The sequence below is a fragment of the Xenopus laevis genome, chromosome 1S, assembly GCF_017654675.1.
Source record: "Xenopus laevis strain J_2021 chromosome 1S, Xenopus_laevis_v10.1, whole genome shotgun sequence".
Taxonomy (NCBI): domain Eukaryota; kingdom Metazoa; phylum Chordata; class Amphibia; order Anura; family Pipidae; genus Xenopus; species Xenopus laevis.
In genome coordinates, this window is record NC_054372.1 from 181973202 (window position 1) to 181994870 (window position 21669).

A 21669-nucleotide genomic window follows, 5' to 3' on the forward strand; every position below is an offset into this window, starting at 1 on the left:
ATGCTGGTGGTGTGATTGCATTTTGATATATATTATATTAAATATAACTTTATGCATATGACAGCAACGCTGTCCAATGTAAGTCATGAAATATATACATTGCTTATAGGCATAGGGTGCATAAAACTTGCTGTTCTTGTTATTTGCAGTAATCGCTTCCATTGATATTTGCTAACTTATAATCAAATATGTGCTTTCAAGCTTTTCACACAAATGTCCTTCAACAACTACTTTTTGTCCTATGACCTTTGTAGTCTTTATAACCCACAACAGTCTAAAAAAAAATCTCCAGAAACATGTCAGTTGTTCTTGGATTCACACACAAATGCTCCCTTGTCAATACAATCAAAAAGTTCATGCCTCAAGTTTACCAAGAGCCTTACCTGCTTGCATTTCAGCTTTGTAACTTAAGATGGCCACACAAGAAGTGCTTTTGTCTGCTAGTTTAGTCATTTTTGACCGAACAGGCCTTAATTCCCCTCTATGCGTAGGGCCTCACATCAATACTTGTGAAAGCCAACAAAACGTGTCAGGAGCATACACTTCCCTATGTCCCATAATAATTCAGGTCTCTTGTAAATTCCTCAAAATTTCATAGTGTTTTGCTTCCAAAAATTAACTTTTTAAAGATTTGACCATTGTACAATTAAGATAACAAAGACCATTTTTTCACCTACATGTTGGCTTCAAGTGGCCATGTCTGAACAAATTTAGTCAGGCTTAAAATATGCTGGTGCCCCATCTCAAAACAAAGACTTACCGATGTTCCAATTGTTCATGCACTTTGGAGAAAGGACTAAAACAACAGAAAGGTTGGATGTGGCCACTCATACGCTCTCTGTTTGATCCGACAATCAATTGTTTGAAGAGCATACCAGATAATATCTTGTATGGGTGCCTTGAAATACATGAAATATTAGCAAACATAGTAATGCTGACCACACATTATGGGGGTTATTTACTAAACTTTGAATGTAAAAATCACGAAAAATTTGCATTTTTTTTCTTTTTTTTAAATAAAATCAGATTTTTTGGAATTTATTAAACCCTGAGGATGGTAAAATCTGAAAATCCGGGCTGTCGAGGTTGCATAAAAGTCAATGGGAGAAGTCCCAATGATTTTTTGATGTGCTCTGGGTTTCGTGCAATACCTCGAGTTTTGGGGTGAAAATTACAAAAAAAATCGTGAAATTTGTGAAAATTGGATGAAAAAATCAATAAATAAGCTTAAAAACCGAGTGGATTTCATCGGAGTTTGTAGCAGAAAATATTGAGATCAATTTGGACTTTGATAAATAACCCCCATAATTTCAAATAATTACATTTAAACATATGAAGCTAATTGCTGAGTGGTTCCTATATGTTGTAACTAAAAAGATTTCCATTTGCATAAACAATCTTGCCCAATCTCTAGTCAATAGTGATGGGGGAATAAATTTGTCTGGTACGAATTTGTAGCGAATTTCCACGTTTAAAATAAATAAATTTGCGAATCTCCCGCAAAAATTTGCCGGCGTCAATTTCCAATTTTCACGATTTTTCGCGAAGATGTTTGATTTTCACAATTTTTTCGTGACACTTTCCGATTTCACGATTCTTCCCGATAATTTTTGTGCGTCAATCAAAAATGTAGATCTAGACCATATAAAAACTATTTAAATTTTAGGAAAAAAGCCATCTATTGTATGTAATTTTCCAGTAAGGCCCTGAATATGCAGCAAATAACAAAAATGTCAATTTAGCAGTGTCACACACAAAAACATTTATTGGTTACAGATAATTAAAACTGAAAAAAATCAACAAAATTGCAAACCATAGCAAATGACAAAATGATGCATCCTAGTGTCACATGGAGGAGGCTCCACCTTCCTAGGAGGATGTACCTTTTTGTCATTTAGTATGATATGCACCTTTGTTGTTTTCTTCTCATTTTTATCATCTGTAACAATAAATGTTTGTGTGTGTGTGTGACACAGCTAAATATCTACTTCCTACAAATGAATGAAAGCAAATCCCACAGCAACGTTCTTGGAAAACCTTCTCAGAAGTGTAAATGGTATTATAATTAATTGCTCATTAATTTGGGCCTCATTGGGCCCTTTACGCTCCTGGTAGTGTAGAAGAAGTAGTTATGCCCTTGTTCCCATACTTTTGACTATATAGTGTATGACCACTTTTATTGAAACTTACAATAGAACTGCATTAAGCAGCGCTCTATTCAAGAGTGGTGAGAGGGGGAGGCATGTAGGAGCCCCTACCCCATCCCTTAAAGGGGACCTGTCACCTAAAAAAATTACACTAAATCCTATTTTATTGCGTCAATTAAGCAGAATAAACTTTAATTACACTATATAAATTATTTGAATCTTGTTTCCTTCGGTCTGGAAATGCATAATTATAGCAAAGAGGCAGGAGCCATTTTGTGGACACAGTTATTAAGACAAGTCTTGCATCATCTCAGAATCTTGTTTGTGCACCAAAATGGGGAACCTGATGTCCATCCCTATGCACTGGCTACACAATTAAATGAAAGAAATATCAGCAGAATGGAAGAGAGTAGCACAACACCATTATTGTTGCAGGTGGGGAGCTTCCCCTTTTATTTTTCACCACAAGTAAATCAATGTTTCGGGGGGTTTTCACCCACCCTTCATCAGGGGTGGGTGAAGAAACCCCCCCCCCAAAAACGTTGATTTACTTGTGGTGAAAAATACTTTTTGTCCTATGACCTTTGTAGTCTTTATAACCCACAACAGTCTAAAAAAAATCTCCAGAAACATGTCAGTTGTTCTTGGATTCACACACAAATGCTCCCTTGTCAATACAATCAAAAAGTTCATGCCTCAAGTTTACCAAGAGCCTTACCTGCTTGCATTTCAGCTTTGTAACTTAAGATGGCCACACAAGAAGTGCTTTTGTCTGCTAGTTTAGTCATTTTTGACCGAACAGGCCTTAATTCCCCTCTATGCGTAGGGCCTCACATCAATACTTGTGAAAGCCAACAAAACGTGTTAGGAGCATACACTTCCCTATGTCCCATGATAATTCAGGTCTCTTGTAAATTCCTCAAAATTTCATAGTGTTTTGCTTCCAAAAATTAACTTTTTAAAGATTTGACCATTGTACAATTAAGATAACAAAGACCATTTTTTCACCTACATGTTGGCTTCAAGTGGCCATGTCTGAACAAATTTAGTCAGGCTTAAAATATGCTGGTGCCCCATCTCAAAACAAAGACTTACCGATGTTCCAATTGTTCATGCACTTTGGAGAAAGGACTAAAACAACAGAAAGGTTGGGTGTGGCCACTCATACGCTCTCTGTTTGATCCGACAATCAATTGTTTGAAGAGCATACCAGATAATATCTTGTATGGGTGCCTTGAAATACATGAAATATTAGCAAACATAGTAATGCTGACCACACATTATGGGGGTTATTTACTAAACTTTGAATGTAAAAATCACGAAAAATTCGCATTTTTTTTCTTTTTTTTAAATAAAATCAGATTTTTTGGAATTTATTAAACCCTGAGGATGGTAAAGTCTGAAAATCCGGGCTGTCGAGGTTGCATAAAAGTCAATGGGAGAAGTCCCAATGATTTTTTGATGTGCTCTGGGTTTCGTGCAATACCTCGAGTTTTGGGGTGAAAATTACAAAAAAAATCGTGAAATTTGTGAAAATTGGATGAAAAAATCAATAAATAAGCTTAAAAACCCGAGTGGATTTCATCGGAGTTTGTAGCAGAAAATATTGAGATCAATTTGGACTTTGATAAATAACCCCCATAATTTCAAATAATTACATTTAAACATATGAAGCTAATTGCTGAGTGGTTCCTATATGTTGTAATTAAAAAGTTTTCCATTTGCATAAACAATCTTGCCCAATCTCTAGTCAATAGTGATGGGGGATGGGGGAATAAATTTGTCTGGTACGAATTTGTAGCGAATTTCCACGTTTAAAATAAATAAATTTGCAAATCTCCCGCAAAAATTTGCCGGCGTCAATTTCCAATTTTCACGATTTTTCGCAAAGATGTTTGATTTTCACAATTTTTTCGTGACACTTTCCGATTTCACGATTCTTCCCGATAATTTTTGTGCGTCAATCAAAAATGTAGATCTAGACCATATAAAAACTATTTAAATTTTAGGAAAAAAGCCATCTATTGTATGTAATTTTCCAGTAAGGCCCTGAATATGCAGCAAATAACAAAAATGTCAATTTAGCAGTGTCACACACAAAAACATTTATTGGTTACAGATAATTAAAACTGAAAAAAATCAACAAAATTGCAAACCATAGCAAATGACAAAATGATGCATCCTAGTGTCACATGGAGGAGGCTCCACCTTCCTAGGAGGATGTACCTTTTTGTCATTTAGTATGATATGCACCTTTGTTGTTTTCTTCTCATTTTTATCATCTGTAACAATAAATGTTTGTGCGTGTGTGACACAGCTAAATATCTACTTCCTACAAATGAATGAAAGCAAATCCCACAGCAACGTTCTTGGAAAACCTTCTCAGAAGTGTAAATGGTATTATAATTAATTGCTCATTAATTTGGGCCTCATTGGGCCCTTTACGCTCCTGGTAGTGTAGAAGAAGTAGTTATGCCCTTGTTCCCATACTTTTGACTATATAGTGTATGACCACTTTTATTGAAACTTACAATAGAACTGCATTAAGCAGCGCTCTATTCAAGAGTGGTGAGAGGGGGAGGCATGTAGGAGCCCCTACCCCATCCCTTAAAGGGGACCTGTCACCTAAAAAAATTACACTAAATCCTATTTTATTGCGTCAATTAAGCAGAATAAACTTTAATTACACTATATAAATTATTTGAATCTTGTTTCCTTCGGTCTGGAAATGCATAATTATAGCAAAGAGGCAGGAGCCATTTTGTGGACACAGTTATTAAGACAAGTCTTGCATCATCTCAGAATCTTGTTTGTGCACCAAAATGGGGAACCTGATGTCCATCCCTATGCACTGGCTACACAATTAAATGAAAGAAATATCAGCAGAATGGAAGAGAGTAGCACAACACCATTATTGTTGCAGGTGGGGAGCTTCCCCTTTTATTTTTCACCACAAGTAAATCAATGTTTCGGGGGGTTTTCACCCACCCTTCATCAGGGGTGGGTGAAGAAACCCCCCCCAAAAACGTTGATTTACTTGTGGTGAAAAATACTTTTTGTCCTATGACCTTTGTAGTCTTTATAACCCACAACAGTCTAAAAAAATCTCCAGAAACATGTCAGTTGTTCTTGGATTCACACACAAATGCTCCCTTGTCAATACAATCAAAAAGTTCATGCCTCAAGTTTACCAAGAGCCTTACCTGCTTGCATTTCAGCTTTGTAACTTAAGATGGCCACACAAGAAGTGCTTTTGTCTGCTAGTTTAGTCATTTTTGACCGAACAGGCCTTAATTCCCCTCTATGCGTAGGGCCTCACATCAATACTTGTGAAAGCCAACAAAACGTGTTAGGAGCATACACTTCCCTATGTCCCATGATAATTCAGGTCTCTTGTAAATTCCTCAAAATTTCATAGTGTTTTGCTTCCAAAAATTAACTTTTTAAAGATTTGACCATTGTACAATTAAGATAACAAAGACCATTTTTTCACCTACATGTTGGCTTCAAGTGGCCATGTCTGAACAAATTTAGTCAGGCTTAAAATATGCTGGTGCCCCATCTCAAAACAAAGACTTACCGATGTTCCAATTGTTCATGCACTTTGGAGAAAGGACTAAAACAACAGAAAGGTTGGGTGTGGCCACTCATACGCTCTCTGTTTGATCCGACAATCAATTGTTTGAAGAGCATACCAGATAATATCTTGTATGGGTGCCTTGAAATACATGAAATATTAGCAAACATAGTAATGCTGACCACACATTATGGGGGTTATTTACTAAACTTTAAATGTAAAAATCACGAAAAATTCGCATTTTTTTTCTTTTTTTTAAATAAAATCAGATTTTTTGGAATTTATTAAACCCTGAGGATGGTAAAGTCTGAAAATCCGGGCTGTCGAGGTTGCATAAAAGTCAATGGGAGAAGTCCCAATGATTTTTTGATGTGCTCTGGGTTTCGTGCAATACCTCGAGTTTTGGGGTGAAAATTACAAAAAAAATCGTGAAATTTGTGAAAATTGGATGAAAAAATCAATAAATAAGCTTAAAAACCCGAGTGGATTTCATCGGAGTTTGTAGCAGAAAATATTGAGATCAATTTGGACTTTGATAAATAACCCCCATAATTTCAAATAATTACATTTAAACATATGAAGCTAATTGCTGAGTGGTTCCTATATGTTGTAATTAAAAAGTTTTCCATTTGCATAAACAATCTTGCCCAATCTCTAGTCAATAGTGATGGGGGATGGGGGAATAAATTTGTCTGGTACGAATTTGTAGCGAATTTCCACGTTTAAAATAAATAAATTTGCAAATCTCCCGCAAAAATTTGCCGGCGTCAATTTCCAATTTTCACGATTTTTCGCAAAGATGTTTGATTTTCACAATTTTTTCGTGACACTTTCCGATTTCACGATTCTTCCCGATAATTTTGTGCGTCAATCAAAAATGTAGATCTAGACCATATAAAAACTATTTAAATTTTAGGAAAAAAGCCATCTATTGTATGTAATTTTCCAGTAAGGCCCTGAATATGCAGCAAATAACAAAAATGTCAATTTAGCAGTGTCACACACAAAAACATTTATTGGTTACAGATAATTAAAACTGAAAAAAATCAACAAAATTGCAAACCATAGCAAATGACAAAATGATGCATCCTAGTGTCACATGGAGGAGGCTCCACCTTCCTAGGAGGATGTACCTTTTTGTCATTTAGTATGATATGCACCTTTGTTGTTTTCTTCTCATTTTTATCATCTGTAACAATAAATGTTTGTGTGTGTGTGTGACACAGCTAAATATCTACTTCCTACAAATGAATGAAAGCAAATCCCACAGCAACGTTCTTGGAAAACCTTCTCAGAAGTGTAAATGGTATTATAATTAATTGCTCATTAATTTGGGCCTCATTGGGCCCTTTACGCTCCTGGTAGTGTAGAAGAAGTAGTTATGCCCTTGTTCCCATACTTTTGACTATATAGTGTATGACCACTTTTATTGAAACTTACAATAGAACTGCATTAAGCAGCGCTCTATTCAAGAGTGGTGAGAGGGGGAGGCATGTAGGAGCCCCTACCCCATCCCTTAAAGGGGACCTGTCACCTAAAAAAATTACACTAAATCCTATTTTATTGCGTCAATTCAGCAGAATAAACTTTAATTACAAAAAAACGTTGATTTACTTGTGGTGAAAAATAAAAGGGGAAGCTCCCCACCTGCAACAATAATTGTGTTGTGCTACTCTCTTCCATTCTGCTGATATTTCAATGATTGACGTGTGCTGACCGTCTAGAGAGTTTTGCACCATCAAGCAGGAATTGTCATAGGAAAGGCGAGTGAGGTGCGGAAATTTTCATGTTTGTATACAATTAAATGGTAAACACAGATGGGGAATATGGGGATAGCAGTGACATCTAGGAAGTGCTGAATGGAAAGTGAAAGTAATTGTCTGCCCCGCCTCTATGCTTAAGGCATAGAGGAGTAGCAGACAATATTTGATTGACAGCTGAGATTTTTAAATGTGCTCCTGGTACATTTCATTTCAACATAACATTCAAAAACCAGTGAAATCTTTTTTTTTTCTGCATATTTTATAAAATTCAGTTGCAGGATGAATTCATGTTTAGACTTCAGATGCTAGAGCTTCAATATGTTTGACCTCCTTGGAATGGGCTGACCCTTCAATAAAATTCTCTTTTAAGCCTACTACAGCACAACCCATTTTCCTGGAGCAATTGCCTGCCTTTTCCATTCTTTTTTCAAGCCCAGTATATGAACACATCTCCTTTTCTCAGTTCTTTCACAGACATAAATGCCTGATTCAAAAGTCTTGAAAAAAAATAGCTGACTGGCACGAGGCAACTGCTTAAAGCTACCTCGTTTCGCTTCACCCCATTGCATTTCGTGTTGGGTTACCATAGCAACCGTGCACAGCAGAAGTTGTAGTAAAGTGAAACAAGGCCAGGGCAAACACATCTTTTAACTGTCAGCCCATGCTGAAGCTTAGGGCGAAATTCAACTTATTGTTAGAGGGAAAAAATGTACTGTGTAATTTACATGCACGTTTACTTATTTTTATTATATGTTAATAATAGAAAATGTTCAGAGGAGCTCGCTGTAGATGCATGTCTCTCATTTGGTTTTCAATTTGAGATTTATACACTTCATATTAAATATTTCCTATCTAATAAAGAGAGAAAGGGGGTGTAATTCTGCTCAGTATTATTTTTTCTGGAATGATTATTGCTTGATGAAAATATAATTCATGATAGAGATGTTACAACAGCAACAAGTGTTAATTACATTTTAATTGTTGGGAATCCTTCAGAAATGGCAAGTTTAAGGGGGGTTATTTATCAAAATCCGAATTTATCTCACTATTTTTGAAAAACCTCTCTGACCAAATCCGCACGGACTTTCCCCCCTATTTATCATTATATTTTCCCAAAAAAATCTTGTTTGGGAAAAGTCTCTATAAGATCGTAAAAAAATCCAAATCCCACACTATTTTGATTTGACTCCCGAATACTGCGACTTTTTTGGATTTGACAATCGAATACTGCAACTTTTTTGGAAACCCAGAGCAAATCGGTATATTTTTCTGACGTCTGCCATTGACTTCTACATGATCTCGGCAGGTCTGAGTTGGTGACTTTTTTATTCTGACTTTTAATTCCATGGGTGTTGTCCCCTTTAAAACACCAACTAAAAAATTGGACTTTAACAAGTAACCCTCTTTAGTTTGCAATAAAATTTGCCAAGAAGGGTTACAAATAAACAAAAAAAATGGTGCCAAGGAAACCTATAAAATCCCAAGACTGTAATGGGAACAATGGCAAAATCATATGAACATACCATTGGACAGAATATTTTTGAGTGAAATCCTTTTACATATCCTTTACAGTACAGTGTGCTAAACAACATCAATAAGTGAGTTTCCTCTATATAGATAAAGAACCACACTGGATCCCAAAACACCGCACAACTAACATAAAATGGTTCCACTCCTGATTTCACATTATAATACAGTAAAAAACATTACATGTCAGAGGTACCCCAATGCTTCAAAATCCAAACTCCAATCCATACTAAGTGAAGATCTTCATACCTTAAGTCTACTAGAAAAACATGTAAACATTAAATAAACCCAATAGGCTGGTTTTGCCTCCAAAAAGGATTAATTATATCTTCGTTTGGGTCAAGTAAAACCTACTGTTTTATTACTACAGAGAAAAAGGAAATCATTTTTTAAAAAATTTGGATAACAGGTTTTTGGATAATGGATCATCAAAAGCATTAAAGACACCAGTACAGGGCAACATTACATACTATTTTCAATACTTTAAAACACACTCATTTTTTGGAGTTACTTAGTGGCGTAACTACCGGGGGAGCAGGGGGTGCGATTGGGCCAGGGCCTGCACCCCGTCAGGGCCCCCAGCAGCTCGCGTACCACTGACTCCGGCGGCAGAAAATGGCGTACGGAGGCGGGGGCCCGGCTGCACGTCCCGCGCCAGGGCCCGCCCCCCTCTAGTTACGTTACTGGAGTTACTGTTCCTTTAAGTGCAAGTGAATGCAAGTTTAGCTTCCCATTTGTGAAAAAGAATGTATTTCCCATACAAAATAGGATTAACCATGAATACAACAATCATAAAAACATACTAAAAAATGAATAAAAACCTGAGTTATAGTGGGTTCAGTGGTGTAACTATAGTGCGCTGGGCCACCCCTGCAAAAAAATGTTCAGAGGGGCGTGGAGCACTCTGATCGCCATTCTCCAATCCCTCCCACCCACCTCAACTCAGGCCCCGTCCACTCCCCGCCCCATGCCGACTTGCGAGCCCCTTCCCCTACGCAGGTAAGAGAGCATCTGAGGAGGGGGGTTTTCTTGATAGCTATAGAGGGAGCCCTCTGTTCCACGCCCCCCCCCCCTGTGACTGCAGGATCTGCTTCCTTTATAGCTATGTCACTGGGGGGGGATTTGCTAAAACTTGTTTTTTTCTCATATTTTACCAGAAACAAGCTCAACCTAACTCCCATCCACTAATCTGGCTAATTTACTAATAATTAAACTATGACAATCAGGTTTTTAAGAATATCTTTTATTTTGCGGCTCAAATACCTCAATTTTTTTATTGGCTTAAAACCTTCAAATACTTCAAATGTATTGAGTTTTTGAGTGAAACCCAGCATCAAACACCCCAACACACCTGAAAATTGTGAAGGCGAAAAGCATCTTCGGATGGTTAAAGGGACCTCTGGCATTGACTTTTACATGAATTTTAGCTGGTGTATTTTCAAATTTGGATTTTTTGCTGTTTTGGGATATAATAAATCTCAAAAAATTGTTTTTTTTTCAGGGAAAACAAAACTCAGCCTTTAATAAATAGACCCCTTAGAGTACACAAAGAAAGAAAGCAAAACTATATTCGGTCCAAAGACAAGAAATGAAAGTAGAGTTTGTTTCCAGAGTGACTCACCAAATGGCTGTTATGCTGAGATGGAATAGCGTGTGCCCAGTACCGGCCATTGCTGCCATGTGTCAGATCTATGTATATGTCCTCCTATCTTCAGTCATATTTTACAGCCCATAAAAAAACAAAATCACATTGAAAAGTTATGGGTTGAGAGCAACTAAGGGATCAATATCAGTAAAAGTTTGACAAGTTTGGATTTCTGAACAGTTTATCTGTGTCGGCCTGAGACCTTGATTTTCTGGATGAAAAGAATCATACCCGCATAAACAATCGCAGCACATGTTCTGAACCTTTTAAATTATCCTTATCACATGGATCAGACCTATTGGATGAGTGCTAGTGACAAATGAGTTGTGCTTGTACTTCTTTAATAAGTATAATGCTATTTTAGCCACAAATGATCCATTAAAAGGACAACCCAAGCTGGAGTCCCAGCAGCTGAACAAAGCTTTGCATTGTGACGTCAGAATGAAAGACGGCCAGAAGTCATTTCAAAAAAGGTGAAAATTGGATCAGCCTGGCAAACTTTAACTTCCACATAAGAGGCTTCTGGATAAAAATAATATTATGAAAGGACACCGCAAACTACAGCAAAGGAGTATTAAGACTTTTATTGGATTTAACCATATGCTGCCTTAATAGCAGCAGAGTGCTGGGAAAATTCGAAATGCTTTTCAAATAAAGCACCATAAAATAAATTCTGCAGTAAAATAAACAAACGAAACTTAAAAGAGATATTTATTATCATTTTTATAACTCCTCTTTGTACTTTTTTCTTAAATGTACTTATAAAGAGAATTACATTTTCATTCAACAAAGAGATAAAAAGGCACAGGTTATTATGTATGTATATATATATGTGTGTGTGTGTATGTATATATATATATTTGCGGCGTTTCACTTCGCCGAAAAATTTGCGAAATTCGCAAAACGGCAAAAAATTTGCAAAACGCTGCCGGCGTCTAGTTTTTGACGCCGGCGCCCGTTTTTTCCGATGTGGCAAATTTCGCTGTGAATTTGCGCCTGGCGAATAAATTCGCCCATCACTATATATATGGTTTGTGTTTTTTCATAGTAATTAACATGAGGGGGGTTATTTATTGTCTGAATGCCAAAATCTTGAGAAATTCGAGTTTTATTTAACTATAAAATCCAACTTTTTCATGGAAAAAAAACAACATTTTTCAAGACTTATTAAACCCCGAGAATGGAAAAAGTCAGGATCCGAAAAGCCGGCATCTCAGATCTGGCGAGGTTGTGTATAAGTCAATCAGAGAGGTCCCTATCCTATTTGGAAGTTTCTGCACTGGAATCAGCCAGAAAATCCGTTTATTTCAGGCTTTTCAGACAAAAATCCAAACAAAATCTGACTTTTCGAGGTCATAAAAAATTAAGCGATTTAGGAAAAAATCTGAAAAAATTGTATGATTGGGATTTACGCTCAATTTTTTTCATGTTTGTCTCAGATCCATTAAATTTGTTGATTTGTTTAATAATAAATAAGGTCCAATCGGGAATTCTAGTTTGGTCAGACTTTTTTCATTAAGATAGTCTCATGTGATAAAAGTTAAGATTCACTGTACAACGGGAAGGTATCCCAATAGTGCGAGTGCATAGAGGCACGTGTGATCATGCTGAACTACTCGCAGTTGTTGCATGAAAATGTCCCATTTATTACTTGTGTTGAAAATGGATTCTTACAAATCCCTTGCAAAGTGCATCTTCACGTTTTTTTCCATTTTCAAATTAAGCACGTGTTCAGTTTCATTGAAAACCTTGGCGTTTGGATTTCTTCACTTCTGATTTTATGCAGCAATTGAGGCAGGTTTGCTGTAGGAACTATCTGGAGCCATCTTCAGAAGTAGTACAGGTATAATATCTGTTATCCAGAAACCCATTATCCAGAAAGTTCTGTATTACAGAAAGGTCATCTCCCATAGGGGCAAATTCAGCTTTCACTGTTTTACATAGTTCAGTTGGGTGGAAAAAAAGACCAAAGTCTATCAGGTTCAACCCCTCCAAATAAAACCCAGTGCACATAATGTACCTACACACACTAATCTCTCCATACACTCACTACTCAATATATATATATATATATATATATATATATTATATATATATATATATTTATTTATTTATTTACATATCTATACTAACTGTAGATTTTAGTATAACACTAGATATTATGTCTTAGTGAAATAAGTGTTTTATTAAGCCCATGTATATCCGCAAAATGGGCTTAATAAAACACTAATTTCACTAAGCAATCTATTGGTGTGCTTCTGGATTTTTGACTACAGGTATAAATGACCCTATGGGGGGTAGGGTCTTCCGGTAAAAGCACCCAGCACCTTCAACCAGTAATCAACGGTTGTACAGTACCCCTTCAGACTAGAAGAAAAGAACTTTCATTTGAAGCAACGTAGGGGGTTCTTCACAGTCAGGACAGTGAGGTTGTGGAATGCACTGCCGGGTGATGTTGTGATGCTGATTCAGTTAATGACTATAAGAGGGACTTGGATGATTTCTTGGACAGACATAATATCAAAGGCTATTGTGATACTAAAATCTACAGTTAGTATAGATATGTTAATATATATATATATATATATATATATATATATATATATATATATATATATTTTTTTTTTTTATTTTTTTTTTTTTTATTAAGCCCATTTTGCAGATATACATGGGCTTAATAAAACACTAATTTCACTAAGCAATCTTTTGGTTTGCTTCTGGATTTTTGACTTCTAGTCTGAAGGGGAGGCCTCTGGTACGGTGATCCACTTTATGGGTAAAAAGGTCCCCTGCTATTTGTCTATAATGTCCTCTAATGTACTTGTAAAGTGTAATCATGTCCCCTCGCAAGCGCCTTTTTTCCAGAGAAAACAACCTCAACCTTGACAGTCTCCCCTCATAATTTAAGTCTTCCCTCCCTCTAACCAGTTTAGTTGCACTTAGTCTCTGCACTCTCTCCAGCTCATTTATATCCCACTTAAAGGAGAACTAAACCCTTAAAATTAATAGGGCTAAAAACTTCATATTTTAAATACTGAACTTATTGCACCAGTCTAAAGTTTCAGCTTGTCAATAGCAGCAATGATCCAGGACTTCAAACTTGTCACAGGGGGTCACCATCTTGGAAAGTGTCTGACACTCACATGCTCAGTGGGCTCTGAGCAGCTGTTGAGAAGCTAAGCTTAGGGCTCGTCACTAATTATCCAGCAGAAAATGAGGTTTTTCTGTAATATAAGCTGATGCTACAGGTTTGCTGATTATTAAATTCTGATGCTAATTGCACTGGTTTCTGTGCTGTCATGTAGTAATTATGTGTATTAATTACTAATCAGCCTTATATTGTGACATTTCTATTCTATGTGTACTGTATATTGTGAGTGGGTCCCTAAGCTGAGTAAGTGACAGCAGCACAGAGCATGTGCAGTGAATCAGCAGAAAAGAAGATGTGGAGCTACTGGGGCATCTTTGGAGACACAGATCTTTACTGCTAAACGGCTGTGGTTGCCTTGGGCTGGTACAGAAGCTCAAAACATCATGTAAAACATTTCTAGCTACTTCTTTAGTTAAACTTTCCTTGTCTTTTAAGGACTGGAGCCCAAAACTGCATACAATTAGAATGAGACCTTACAAAGGATCAATCTCAGACCCCTGGGATGCATAAAATTGGGATTCTACTGAATGTATTTGAACTTGCACCCCCATTTCTTTATGTGAGAATGAGGGCACTCAGAACCCCTAGGGGATTATTTATCAAAATTTCCTTTATTTCTGAAATATGCTCCAAACAAATCCGCATTGGTTATTCCCCCTTCTTTATCCACATATTTCCCTGATTTTGTGTGCAGGAAAAAACTGGAAAAAATAATGAAAAATTTCAATCGTACACATTTTTCAGATTTCCCCCTGAAAACTCAGTTTTCTGTTCGGATTATTGCACGAAACCCAGCGCAGATCAGGATACCTTTGGGTCTTCTCCCATTGACTTATGTACAACCTCGGCAAGTCTGAGATGCGGCTTTTTTGGATTCAGACTTTTTGTATCCTCGGCGTATAATAAATCACGAAAAATTTGAGGGTTTTTTTTTCACTCAAAAATAGTTTTTTATAGTCAAAAAAACTTGAATTTTGCTAGTTTTTGGCATTCAGACTTTAGTAATGAACCCCCCTAGTGTTTTCTCCTCTGTTTGTCTGGAGAAGGCCTCAGCTGAGTCAAGAAATACAGAAGCTGTTAGGTATATGCATAAACATAACAGCACATAAAAATGTGAATTATTTTATTAAAATGAAGTCTATGTGAGATGACCTTCCTGCAATTCAGAGCTGTCTGGATAACGGGTTTCCGGATAATGTATCTTATCAGTGCCTTAATTAGATGTTACTGGGCCACACAGTAAATAAGTTTTAAAAATTGAAATTTATAATAATGAATTAGGCTCTCTTGAGGCCCCCCTATACCTCCTGGGATACCCAGCTGCTTAATCCAGATTGCAGCAAGTGCTACTTTTTCCTGCAGTGATTAGTATGTTAAAAGGTCTTTATTGGGAGATTAGTCACCTGCAGTAGCGAAGATTTAACCACGATCAACATATTTTCCAATGTTCTATGGCCCTAAAGGTATAATATAGTAAATGAAATCTTTGACTTGAAAGTGAAATGCAATTATTCTGCATCTGTTACATTATCATCTTTAAATAATGTCTCTCAAGCAACCATAGGTGAAAACAGAGGAACAGAGTTAAGTGGTGAAGTTTGGGTTCCCAACTCTGTAATTTTGATCCTGCTTGTGTCTGTATTGTCAATATTGTGTCTTTATACAAGTCTTTGACCTTTGTGTTTTACTGTTTGGTTATGATAAATCCCCATACTCAGAAACAGTTTATTTTTCTTTTAATCTTTATGACCAGTCTAGGTTAAAAAAAGAGTGCATCTCTCATCGATTTGCTTGATGGAAATTATAGGCATTCTTTGTCCATTTAATGAGTCTATACTTTATATTCCTATTCCTTTATTCACACACACACACATATATTACTCTCAGGCTGATAACTCAGGGCAGTATTTGTTTTTATTTTACAACATAATGAGTTGGCTGTACCAATACCAGTCCGTATGACAATGTCTAGCCTCAATGAGACTTGTTGCAATCGTCCCCTGCGTTACACACAGTTAAACAGAGCCGCTCTATAAAGAAAGCACAATAGCTTGTCCAGAAAGTGCAATTTAACATTTATGGTCGAGCATACTTTTCCTGGGAAGCTGGTATGCTTTTGATCTGAAGTGTTGCTAAATACCAGTTCTCCAAGGCTCTGTGGATGACTGAGTTTATAATAATATTCTAACCCTAAATCTAATAGTAACGCAAATATGAGTTGAGAGCATGGTACGTTTCCTCTCCCTTTTTTGCAGCCCAGCTATGAGTCGGAAATAAATGTTGGGGAATCGCTGTTTACTTAAGTCAGGGCTGTATTCTTTTGCCGAATTAAATTAAGAATAGGAAAATAAAAGGCAATTTATAAGCACCAGCAGCGACTTGAGGTAGGTACAAACTAGAAAGGTGCAATGAGAACAAACATTGCAGCAAACAGCAGCCCATAAAAACAGTCTGAAGGCACTGCTGGTGGAGAAGCTAATAAACATAGGGGCAGATTCACTAAGGGTCGAATTTCGAAGTTAAAAATACTTCGAAATTCGACCCTCGAATTGAAATCCTTCGACTTCGAATATCGAAGTCGAAGGATTTAGCGCTAAACGTTCGTTCGATCGATCGAAGGAAAATCCTTCGATCAAAAAAAGTTTAGCAAGCCTATGGGGACCTTCCCCATAGGCTAACATTGACTTCGGTAGGTTTTATCTGCCGAAGTAGGGGGTCGAAGTTTTTTTTAAAGGGAAAGTACTTCGACTATCGAATGGTCGAATAGTCGAACGATTTTTACTTCGATACGTTCGATTTCGTTCGAATTCGAACGAATTTAACCAATTCGATGGTCGAAGTACCCAAAAAATACTTCGAAATTCGAATTTTTTTCATTCGAATCCTTCACTCGAGCTTAGTGAATCGGCCCCATAATGTTTGGGTTTGCAGCATCATGGGGCAAATGGATACAACTGATCATGGCAATTATTATGGCTGACCACAAACACACACAGGCCACTTATTGATACAGTCTGATCAGTTTTAGACCCAGGATAATTAGTCTATGTGTGCCACAATCCTTACTGATCCAAGTGGGTACTGCACAAGCATAAACAGTCAGAACAACAAACTGGGTCTCCACATTTACGTGCTTGTGATGAACTCCAAATTTATGTTTCCTGCTTTGTCACAGTTTTGCTATCAACAAATGATTTGTTTAGGACAGCACAGGATATATTGTTATGCCAATATCAAACTTAGCTCTCAGGACTAGGATAATACTGTGCCTGCCATATTTACACTGCCGCACTTTTTATAAAATTAAGCACATACAGGCACAACTAGGGGACCTGTAATCTAGAATGCTGGAGTTTTCTGTATAATGTAATTTGGATCTCCATACATTAAGGGGGTTATTTATTAAGCTCTGATTATTTTTAGTTGGACTTTTAAAGGGGAAAATATTTTTTTTTAGAGAGAAAAAAAACCTTGATTTTTTTTGGGGATTTATTAAAGACCGATGGTGTTAAAGTCAGATGAAAAAAGTACACCAACTCAGACCTGCCAAAAACATGTAGAAATTAAAGGCAGATGTCCAGTTAACAATTGGAAAACTTTTGTGTTAAGCTTCCGAAATCATTGTAGCTTTCAGGCGATTTCACGGAAAAAACGTAGGTTTCGAGAGCAGAATACAAAACAAAAAAAAAATCATAGGATTTGTTTTTTTTAACGATTATCTGCACAAGAAAAATTTGTGAATGAGTATTAATAAATAGGGGGAAAAGTCTGTGGGGATTTGGTAGTAGTTGTTTTCAGAAAATAGTGACAACTTTTCAGATTTTGATAAATAAACCCCTTAGTCTACTAGAAAATCAGTTAGTGGGTTATTTACTAAAACCCACATTTTTCTGGTCTGGGGTTTAAAGGGAAAACACATATTTTTCATGGAAAAAAAGTAAATTTTTTCAAGATTTATTATACCCTGTGGTTGCTAAAAGTTTCAATCCAAAATGACTACATCTCAAAGCTGCCAAGGTCATGTAGAAGTCAATGGCAGATGTCCCTTTTACAATTAAAAGATATCATAATCTGTACTGGGTTTCATAATATAATCCGAATAATTAGAGGCACATTTACTCAGTTCGAGTGAAGGAATAGAATAAAAAAACTTCGAATTTCGAATGTTTTTTTTGGCTACTTCGACCATCGAATTGGCTACTTCGACTACGACTTCGAATCGAATGATTCGAACTAAAAATCGTTTGACTATTCAACCATTCGATAGTCGAAATACTGTATCTTTAAAAAAAAACTTCGACCCCCTACTTCGCCATCTAAAACCTACCGAACCTCAATGTTAGCCTATGGGGAAGGTGAAGGTTCTATTTTATTTTCACATGGAATTAAAGGAAATCATTTCTTTAAAAAAATGGATTATTTGAATAAAAGTCTATGGGAGGTGGCCTTCCAGTAATTTGGAGTTTACTGGAGAATATGTTTATGGATGATGGATCCCATACCTGCCTATCACTGCTTTCTTTGGAATCTCGAGCAATGTTTCTGTCATCACCAGTCTCCCCATTCTTTTTAATGGTAATTGTTGAGAGACAGAGAAACATACTTTGACTTCCACAGTTCTCTATTAAAGCCCCATAGCGGTCAAGGCAAGGCAAGGAGTTTGTATTATATCCCCTTACTTGTTTAGGTTTCCTTCCACACTCCAAAAACAGGCAGGTTGATGGCTTCTGATAAAATTGACCATAGTGTATGAAAGTGAAAGTTCTCTACACAGGTACACTCTCTGCACTGTTGACTACATGTCCATTAACCAGGAATGTGGTGTGCAGGCCTATCACCAAAATAAATTTAATATGATTACTTCGTTTTCATAAAGCACAAGTAACTGCCTCATAATTACAGAAAAAAGTAAATTGAAAAAAAAAAAAACGCCTAAATAGGGACTAATGGTAACAATTTAATAACAAATTTAATAATATTAAAGATGCATCTTATTTCCACTATTTCAGAAAAGTTTTCAAACCTGAAATTTTTTGATTTTTCAATTGAAAATATCTTGACATTTTAAATTAATTAATTTTAGCAGGTAAAGCCTGGGAGCTTCTATAAAATTCCATGGAAGGTGTACCTTCAACAATTCATCACTTTTTATTTATCGAGGCGATTTTGTAAAATATGAAATTATAATAAAAATGAAGGGAAGGTGTATTTTCAACACAACAATTCATAAATAATATGGAATTATACTATTTGCATTGTGATTAATTTCTTTTCTCACAACTTTCCAATTCAAGTCTTTTTGGATAATTGTTTATTCGCTATTGGGATATTTGCTTTGGCTCATTATACTGGTTATAATGCAAAATTAGGGACCTAACATTGTGGGCCAGGTTAAATTCAGTCAGAAAAAGTTATCTCATGGGTTATCACTTGAGAAGACATGAACGAGATTCAATTAGTGAATTTGCCCCTATATGAGTCGTTGGACTATTTATTGTATTGTACTTTGGTAGACTTAAGATATGAAGATACAAATTACAGAAAGATCCATTATCTGAAAAACTCCTGGTGTCGATCATTCTGGTTAACAGGTTCCGCACATATAATAATAAAATTACTTTTCATTGGGGTTACGGCTTTTAGATTAAAGAACTGAAATAATATGTAGATTCTTATATTAGTATTGAGCAGCTACAAGTTACATTGGGAAATTTAAAATATATGTATAAAATTTTAATAGCAATAATTTGTTTTAATCCGTGAAGTCACCACCATGCATATACAGTAAGTTACAGTATGATAGCATTGCATACACAGATATTTCTTCTAGTAAAGAAGGCTAGCTTGTCCATTTTAATTGAGAACAAGATAAGAAAAAGTGTTTATTAGGTAGGGATGCACCAAAACTACTATTTGGGATTTGGCCGAATCACTGAAACCTTTGTGAAAGATTCAACCAAATACCGAACCAAATCTGAATCCTAATTTGCATATGCAAATTAGGGGCGGGAAAGGAAAAAGTGTGAACATTTTTTTCACTTCCTTGTAATGTGATAAAAAGTCATGTGATTTCCCTCCCCGTTCCTAATTTACATTTGCAAATTAGGATTCGGTTTTGGTCCGGGCAGACACAAGGATTTGGCTGAATCCAAATCCCGCTGAAAAAGGCAGAATCCTGAACCGAATCCAGTGCATCCTGATTCGGTGCAACCCTAATTTTAGGCTACAACATATTGATTAGATTTGCCCAAAAATATATGTCAAAAAATAAGCCTACCCCCTTGGCCTTTCAGTCACAGTGTATCTGCTTTTTTGCCTCCAGACACCATAAGGACTTGTTTACAACCAACTGGGACAATTTATTTCCAACAATAATTTACCTGAGAACTAATGACATTAGCATGGAATTATCTGCTTGCACGTCATGACTGAATAGGTAACTGAAAACACCCAGTCTCCTACACAAGACTGGAAATGGTGTCAGAAATCCAAAAAAAAAGAAGTTGTCGACTCCCTTTTTTTTCTTGTGGGCTTTTATTCTGCATTGATAATGTAAATGTGTCTGCCATGTTCTTCTGCAAACTCAACTTGAACTCAAGCCAGAAGAGCTTTATAGAATTAAAAATTGCATAAAAATTATATTTTTCTTCCTTTACTATCTCATGAAAATGTGCAACACCGCACTAGTTAATATTCACCAACGTCAGGTCACTAGCGATGAACAACATTTTTCACCAGGCATTGATCAGCAATTGGCTTCAATGTACAGGTATGGGAGCTATTATGCACAATGCTGGGGACCTGGTGTTTTCCAGATAAGAATTTGGATCTCCGTATCTTAAGGCTCCTAAAATTAATTTAAACATTAATTAAACCCAATAGGATTATTTTGCCTCCAATAAGGATTAATTACACATTGATTGGGTTTGAGAACAAAGTACTGTTTTATTATTGCAGAGGAAAAGGAAATCAACTTTAGTAATGTGGATTATGGAGACTTGGGTTGTGGCCTTCTTGTAATTGATCCCATACCTGAATTTTGCACTGAAAAAGTAGCAGTGAATATACACCCCTATGCTCAGAAAATGTTGCTGCAAAAAATAAAATACCCATTGTCTCCAATGTATTTTTGAATGAAAAATACTGCGAAAAAATGTCTATTGACTTCAATGCATTTTATGAATTTTTGACATTTGGTACAGATTCCTCATCACTACAAATCATCTGAATTCTATACCTACATTCTATACCTTTATAGACTACCAATTAGCAGAATATCAAGGCTCTCGATCTTGTCTAAATACAGTCTTTCAACATAAAATGCTATGACACACGTATATAATGTAAACATGTACAAATTCTCTCCGTAAAGATTTGTGGGCCTATAAATGATAGTTATTAAAAAAATGTTATACATGACTTAAATATCAATTAAATTTGTATCAGTCTCAAGCTAATGTTTTATAAGCATGTGTGCCTTGTATATTTAAACCACTTAAAATATTTTGAAATGGAATCTTTTGAATTGTATAACAAAAAAAGTCTAGAGTAACTAAAATTCCAACAAGCTTGAGCTTTTGAAAGCTGCACAGATTAGTAAAAAAAAAATCTTCAGTAAAGAGATACGCGGACTAATGACCCAAAAACTATGCTGAATGTATGTGAGGTTTTCTTGACATTTTTATTTGGTTCATGGACTTTCAAGTACAGGTAAATATGCAAAACAAGAGAGAACTAAGTCTCACTTTACACAACATAAACCTAAAACTGTGTGAGACTCAGACAGTAATGTGCACTGAAATTATCTTTTTTTGTTTTCGAAAGTCAGGATAAAGAATTATTTAGTAAATTAGGGCAAC